The sequence below is a fragment of the Miscanthus floridulus genome, chromosome 13, assembly GCF_019320115.1.
Source record: "Miscanthus floridulus cultivar M001 chromosome 13, ASM1932011v1, whole genome shotgun sequence".
Lineage (NCBI taxonomy): Eukaryota > Viridiplantae > Streptophyta > Magnoliopsida > Poales > Poaceae > Miscanthus > Miscanthus floridulus.
Genome location: NC_089592.1, coordinates 14,813,818 through 14,821,515, shown reverse-complemented (window position 1 = coordinate 14,821,515; position 7,698 = coordinate 14,813,818). Strand labels below are relative to the sequence as shown.

General features: G+C 41.3%; 1 long non-coding RNA gene across 1 annotated transcript; it reads right to left on the bottom strand.

The window, feature by feature from the left end:
• Positions 1–4,538: 4,538 nt before the first annotated feature.
• On the bottom strand, positions 4,539–6,789 carry LOC136500325 (uncharacterized). Its single transcript, XR_010770007.1, has 4 exons — positions 6,658–6,789; positions 6,019–6,146; positions 5,848–5,926; positions 4,539–4,826 (listed from the first exon to the last, which is right to left on the bottom strand). It is a non-coding gene; the product is annotated as an uncharacterized lncRNA (long non-coding RNA).
• Positions 6,790–7,698: the final 909 nt, after the last annotated feature.

The following is a 7,698-nucleotide window of genomic DNA, read 5'->3' as shown; positions in this document are numbered from 1 at the left end:
ATTTGATCGATCTCATATCGGTTCCTGGAACACTTAAAGTTCCTAAATCTAGTACCCTTGACTATAGGAGCAGGCGTAGGTTTACTCGCATGCATACTTTATTTTTTTAGAATCTTTTCTAAGTATGCCTTTGCGAAAGTCCTAATACCCCATTTTATTCTATCTCGGTGAATTTCGATTTCTAGAACCAATGACGCTTCACTAAGATCATTCACATTGAAACTTGAGGACAAAAACTTCTTCTCCAATGACAGATTAACATCACTACTAGTGAGTAGAATGTCATCTATTCACAGGATGTGGAAAATGAATTTTCTATTCTTGAACTTCGCATAAACGCTATTGTCCTTCTTATTTTCTTTAAAACCTAAACTTTCTCATTGTTTCATCAACTTCAAATACTACTGTCTTCTGACTTATTTTAACCCATAAATGGATTTCTACAGGCGGTATCCCATACGTTCTTTTTCTTCCACGATAAAACCTTTGGGTTGTGCCATGTAAACATTTTCATACAAATCTCCGTTGAGGAATGTCGTCTTTACATCCATCTGATGTAACTCTAAATCGTAATGTGCCAACAACACCATTTTGATTCTAAAGAATCCTTGCATGAGACTGGAGAGAAAACTCTCATCGTAATCTATTCATCCTCTTTGCGTAAAGCCTTTTGCTACAAGTCATGCTTTATATCTTTCTACATTTCCTTTGAAATCATATTTTGTCTTGTCGACCCTTTCACAGCCTACTGTTTTGGCTCCATTAGAAATTTCTTTTAAGTCCCAAACATCGTTTGTATTCATCGAATTCATTTCAACTTCTATAGTTTCTTGCCATTTAAACGAGTAAACGCTTCTCATGGCTTCTTCAAATGAGGTGGGATCACCCTCCATTTGAATTTCTTTACTAATATAGACTTCGTAGTCATCAGAAAAACTGATTTACTAATTCTTTGAGACCTTCTGTGGACTCAGCTACTGGCACTTTCATATGGGGCTGTTGTTGCTCTTCATTGCCTAGAAGCAATTGATTCTACAGGGTCCTGTATTACAAGATCCTTATTTTCATTATTCATCTTCTTCGAAGAGCTAACAACAGGTGTTGTATTAGTCATACAACATCAACAGGTATTGAGAAACTTATTGCTCCTGAGTCACTAGAGTGGGCACGCAGTTTCTCTTCTCTTCAAGTCTTAGGTCTCTACATACCTCTACATACCATGCTCCCCCAGATCTTCCCATCTTTTCTAAAGATAGTGTATCTTCAAATATCTTATTTTGGGTTTAATCTGTTAAAACCTCATATGGCGCTTTAAGCATCACCTTAACATCTTTGAGGCTGACTACGCTATCTTCCTGTCAGAACTTTAAAAGGTCCAGGAATTTAGCTATTTCTCTGCTTAGGGGTACCATTGTTGTGACCGTTGTACTCCTTCAACGATCGCATTTATCTTAATTAATCTTTATCTCACTCTTAATGAAGAGTATCTTTCTTAATTGATCATTATCTCACTCTTAATAAAGAGTATTTTTCTTAATTGATCTTAATATTCTACCCCTCGAAATATGGCATGAACTATACTGCCATAATTTCGAGAACTATTCAGAAAACTGTGAACGAGGAGACACTTATAACTTACTTCATTCACATGATTATGTCATGTAAACAAAGTTACTTCTTGATCCGTTTAGGAGTACACTTTCCTTATTTCACTTCAAGAACTCAACGAAGTCTTTCATTAGCAGCACTTTTGCAAGTCAGGCTTGCATCTTTTCTTATCTTTTGGTTAGTATTGACCATGACGATGCATTTCTATTGTGCCACGGTCAATACTATGGATATCATTAGAGAATTGCATCGTCATGGTCAATACTAACCAAAAGATAAGAAAAGATGTAAGCGTGACTTGCAAAAGTACTGCTAATGAAAGACCTCGTTGAGTTCTTGAAGTGAAATAAGGAAAGTGTACTCCTAAACGGATCACTTCTTTCTTGATTTCTTTTCTGTTTTCTATCCCAAACTAGATCTACCCACTAGCAACCATGGCTCTGGTACCATTGATAGATATAATAGAACGTCTAGGTGCATAGATGAGTGGGTAAGACTTGACTTAGATGGTATGACTAGCTGATATACCTCACCAAAAGGGCAGTCGCGGCCATGGCGCCGCCGCTGAGGTAGTAGCGACGTGGAGGCGCGGTCCAGTGGCGGCGATGAAGGCCATGGCATTTCCCGTCGCTTACAGCGCGCCCTTCTAGATCGGACTAGGGCTAGGACATGGTGGGGCGCTGGCGGCTGCGGTGAACCTCGTATCTCGAGCCCCAACCCCCACCTCCTATTTATTGTGCTGCGCGACGAGGGCCCATCAGCCAGGAGAACGGTTGGGTGCCCTCGATCAGGACGCAGATCAAGGCCCCAATTAACCGTTGGGACAACTGGTGATGATCAATCTAACACGTGTGTAGTAAACTACTGTATGGGTTCTCGTGGGCTTGTTTCGGTGCTACTGCCAGGCCCCCACTGCTTCATGGCCATTTTCTCTGTAGCTTCGACTAATCCATTTCCCCGCCTTCAATTGTTCTCTGTTTGTGTTCACTGGGTCCCTATAGTTTCATTTACTGCTCGCGTGCCTTCTTTACTGCTTACTTGGGGAACTGTCGGTTGTGGGCCAGATGAAAATATCTTTTGCCCAAAATTTCCCCGTGGAGGTTAGTGTGATATTTTGACACTTGGTTCCCTTGGAAAGATGCATATGCTCTCTTTTTTTTCTTTTTTTGTGACTTTTTTCCTTCCTCTCTTCCTTTTCCCTTGATTGAAAACCTTCTATTTTTTGGTTCCTGAAAGCAGGCTTCCCAAGCACTAGTACTATCTCCAAGAACATCTTCATTAGTTAAGTGATAACCAAGTAAGCAAATACTGCAATCCTTAGTGATATGCAATCTTTTAATTTTCACTCTCTTGGTTGATTGGATATAGGATTTGGCACATTCTTAGCTCTCATTAAATGCAATGCAATACAAACGTCATGTTCGCTTGGCTTATAAGCCGTACTTTTTCAGCCAACGAACATTATTTTTCTCTCACAACAAATCGGCTAACAGTACTTTCAGCCATAGCTTATCAGCTAAACGAACATGGCAAAAGTTATTATCCAATAGCATTGGCAAAATGGCAACAATCAATAGTTCACCAGCAGACAGCGTACGTACACAAGGGATGATGGTCCAGTCCAGGCCGGCCCAACATCTTTTTTTTTTGAATTGAAAAGTTATGAAGGGGAAGGGCGGGTCTGATGCAAGCGGTAGAGTCTTATCGCCTATGACCGGAAGGTCCCGGGTTCGAGTCGCGGTCTCCTCACATTACATAGGCGAGAATAAGGCTTATCACTAACACCCTTTTCTAGACCCCACACAAAACGAAAACTCTCTGCACTGAGTACGTTTTTTTTAAGTTATGAAGGGCCACGTACGCCGCGTATGCTTGCTAGCACAAAACGGGGCAATATATATACCGCAACACGGCAAACACCCCGTAAATGGATCGGATGCTGCTAGCTGCTGCATACTACTCCCTTCCTCTGTCTCAAAAATAGAGTCACTACGAGAATTATGCTGGTCAAACTTTCTCAACTTTAATTAGGTTCATAGAAAATACGTGCAACATTTATATCTCTAAATAAGTTTATTATAAAAGTATATTCAACGATCTACCTAATGATACTAATTATGTACCATAAATATTAATATTTTGTTAAATATATTTGGTCAAAGTTAAAAGTTGCTGACTTTTTTGAAGTGAGAGTAACTTTTTTTTTGGGACAGGGAGTATACGCCAGTTATTGCCATGCAGTGGATGGTCACTCATCTAGCAGGACATAGGATTCAATTTTTCATTTTTTTTACTTGCACATCCGTCTAGCAAGTACTCATTACTGCTCTCGGGCCAAATTCATCTTTCCAGCAGAACTCTGTGTTCTAACAGACTTCAGGTAATCCTGTCGAAACTATTTTGATATGCATGCATGCACTGATGCATATCATATCATCAGGTGGTGAAGTGCCATAACTACTCATAATAAGAGTTATGGGCTTTCATACATGTAACATGCATGGTCTGCATTTCATCGTAGTGGTTGGAAGAGAGTAGGTGGTATGGTAGATAGATACGGCATCTGGAATTTAGCACAGAAAAAATGTTCCTCGGAGATTCCTTGTGTAAATGGGGTATTCCTACTGCCTGGAGTAAGCTGTTTGCAGCAGTGTATTTTGGGTTCACCAACTAATAGCTACTCGAGGTTTACTTAGGTGCTGTTTAAATCCAGGGAGTAAAGTTTAGGATGTCATGTCGGGTGTCACATCGCGGTGTCATATGGGAATGTTCGGATAGTAATAATAAAATAAATTACAGAAGTCCTCGGTAATCCACGAGACGAATTTATTAAACCTAATAATCCGTCATTAGAATGGCGGGCCTGGTGCAAGCGGTAGAGTCTTATCGCCTGTGACTGGAAGGTCCCGGGTTCGAGTCGCGGTCTCCTTACATTGCACAGGCGAACCTTGTCACACCCGGTTTCATAAAACAAAACCGAATGCACGTCACATGTATGCCAGGATCTGTTTATTCATACATGCGACGACAAAATGATACATTGCAATGTTTATTACAAAAGCGATTACATATATAAAAAATGACCAGAGGGTCTAAACATAAAATTACATCAAAGTTCTAGCAGAGCAGGGTCTCCATCCCTTCAGGCAGCTGACCGGGGGTACACCAGCCTAGCATCGACACCGTCTTCAGGAAACACCATCTTCTAGTCTGAACCGCTGGGTGGGGTAGCAAAGGGGACAAAGAGAAGGGTGAGCACATCGAAATGCACTCCGCAAGTGTAGAAAAGTATGACATGCGGGCCAACACAAGGAAAGGCTAACAGGGTTTAACACAAGCCCTTAAGCAACACACCTATTACCTTAAACCTTAAGCACCTATTTAACTAGGTGAGATCTTCCTTCACCTCAGAGAACCACTGTAACCAACACTCGAATCACATCCGAGCACCACACCTGGATACCATCCAAGCCTCCCAACTGAACCAGAGCCATCTAATCAAGAAGTCCAGGCCACTCTTGACCGTGAGCACGGCTAATATATTAGTTTTACACTCTGCAGAGGTTGCACACTTTCACCACGAGTCATATTTCCCCATCACGCTTCACACTACCTAGGTGCTCAGTGAGGTCACACTACAAGGCCTTTATAAAGTCTCTCCAAGTCTGTTTTACACCTTCACTAAGGTTTCTAACCGCTAACAGTGGGTACCAACACCACTGCAGAAGCCCCCTCTTGTGCCACACAAACCGACCTGATGTAGCATAACTTGGAGGAAACTAATTACTTGGCTAGGGCCAGAGCCATATAGCCCTCGAGGTTGCGCTGTTAAGCCGAGTTACTTGTCCATGAACCGGTCCTTAGAATCCAAGCAGGAACGAGCACAATCCATTCCACCAATTCCAATAATCCACCAGAAAAACATTTACCCAAAATCTGGCACACACCTCCACCAAAACCAACCATCATGCCGGATTCCTATTCACCATGTTGCTATAAACATTACCAACCCAAGTTGCATAAATCATTAATCAATATTTAATGATGACCTTTCCAACCCAAGACTGCAAGCTAAGCAAGACAGCTACCCAACCAACCCAGGTTACAAGGATGATAACATCAAGTTCTAATAAACCCTAAGATAGGATTCAAATTATGACTCAGCATGCAACTAATGGTCTAACTAAACTAACTCAAATCAAAACAAATGTAGGAGCAAGTATGGTCAAGGACACTTGCCTTAGGTTTAGAAACGCATAATAACTCGAACTCTGGGTCTTCGGGATCCACCGATGACTTCTCTTCTGTCGCGGCAAATCTTCGGGCGCATAGACATACAAGCAAACATATACAAATAAATAAAAGCAGTACACCAAACATGATAAAACAACTTATGAAAAGGTTACTTACGCGTAGGTCTTGTTTCTACGATCGCGTGAGCGCAAGAACCGCTGAAAACGGAGATCGGACAGAAAAGATACGGACTCCAGAAGATTTATCGGAAGGAGGGGCATTTCAGGTATTTCACATGAAAAGCGCTGAAATAAATAAAATAATTAGTATTGGCGGGATTAAACAATGATAGAGATACATATTGGAGAGATGAAACTGAAAGAATTGAATTTGGATATCATACGGATGAATAATAGATGAAAAGGACAGAAGTTAAATGAATCAGGGACCTATCTGCGATTTCAGAAAATAAATAATCGCGAAATAGTCCTTCTTCTTCCTTGGATCGAAATCGATACAGTAGACTTGCGGGTTACTGTTCACGCGGGCAGGGGGAAGCAAGGCTGGCTTGGCCGTGGGAGAACAAGGGCAGGGGCTGGGTGCAGGGCGCGCGGTCACCAGGGCAGAGAGGGGCGCTGAGGGGCCAGAGGGAGCCTGGGCGGCTTGGCTGCCAGCGAACAGCAACTATACAGTAGCAGCGGCGGCCAACAATGGAGATGCTCGCCGGAGAAATAAAAGAAAGGATGGGGAACGTGTCAAACGGTGATGTATTCGTGAAATAGGATATACCACGGTGTAGAGAACGAAGAGATCTACCTCTGGATGGTCTCGGAATTCGCAGGGGACGCCGGAGTTGGCCGGAAAAGCTCGCCGAACCTTCGCCGGAAAATTTCGCCGTCACAATTTCGGCGATAGATGTAGGGCAAACAGATTGGCGGCTCGCGAAACTGATCATACTTTTGGAATGAGGGCGTCGAGCAGAACACCGGCATGTATTTATAGGCAGGGTTTGGGTCGGTGGAAAAATTAGGGTTTTGGGATTATTTTAATTTCGCGAATTAAAATAATTCTAAAAAATCCAGAATTGCTATTTAAGCCACAAAAAATAGCTAGAAGCTCCGAAAAATCTCTGGAAAAATCCTGGAGATAGATTGATCGAAGGATGAGGAACTCAACTAAAGTTGTTTGAGCTCACGAAAAGATTGTTGCAAAGATCAAGGAAAAATATTAAGCCCAAGGAAAAAGAAATTTAATTCCAAAAAAGATCGAAAAAAATTCCCAGAGAGAAAGAAACATCGCTCTATCATATTTCAAAACTATTTGCACTCATATACACCAAATGCAACTGGCATGAATGCAACACCCTTCACATTATATTATAAAAGTTATTTAAAAATCAATATTTTTCACATTATAAATTGCAAAAACCCTAATTAAATATTGGAAACTTTAGAAAATGATAAAAGCATTAATTTTATTCAGTGAAAACTATTCACAACCCAAAATGGAATTTTTGGGGTGTGACAGCTTGCCACTAACACCCTTCCCCAGACCCCGCATAGAGCAGGAGCTCTCTGCACTGGATACGCCCTTTAATTAATCCGTCATTAGCACATGTTTACTGTAACACCACATTGTCAAATCATAGACTAATTAGGCTTAAAAAATTCGTCATGCAAATTAGTCGCAATCTGTGCAATTAATTATTTTTTAGTCTATATTTAATACTGCATGCATGTGTCTAAATATCCGATGTGATAGTGAGTAAACTTTAAGGAGATGAACTAAATAAGACCTTATTAATGGAGTTTGTTGTTAGTTGCTCCAGGCCTCCAGTACAGGGTGTGCGAACCGTTA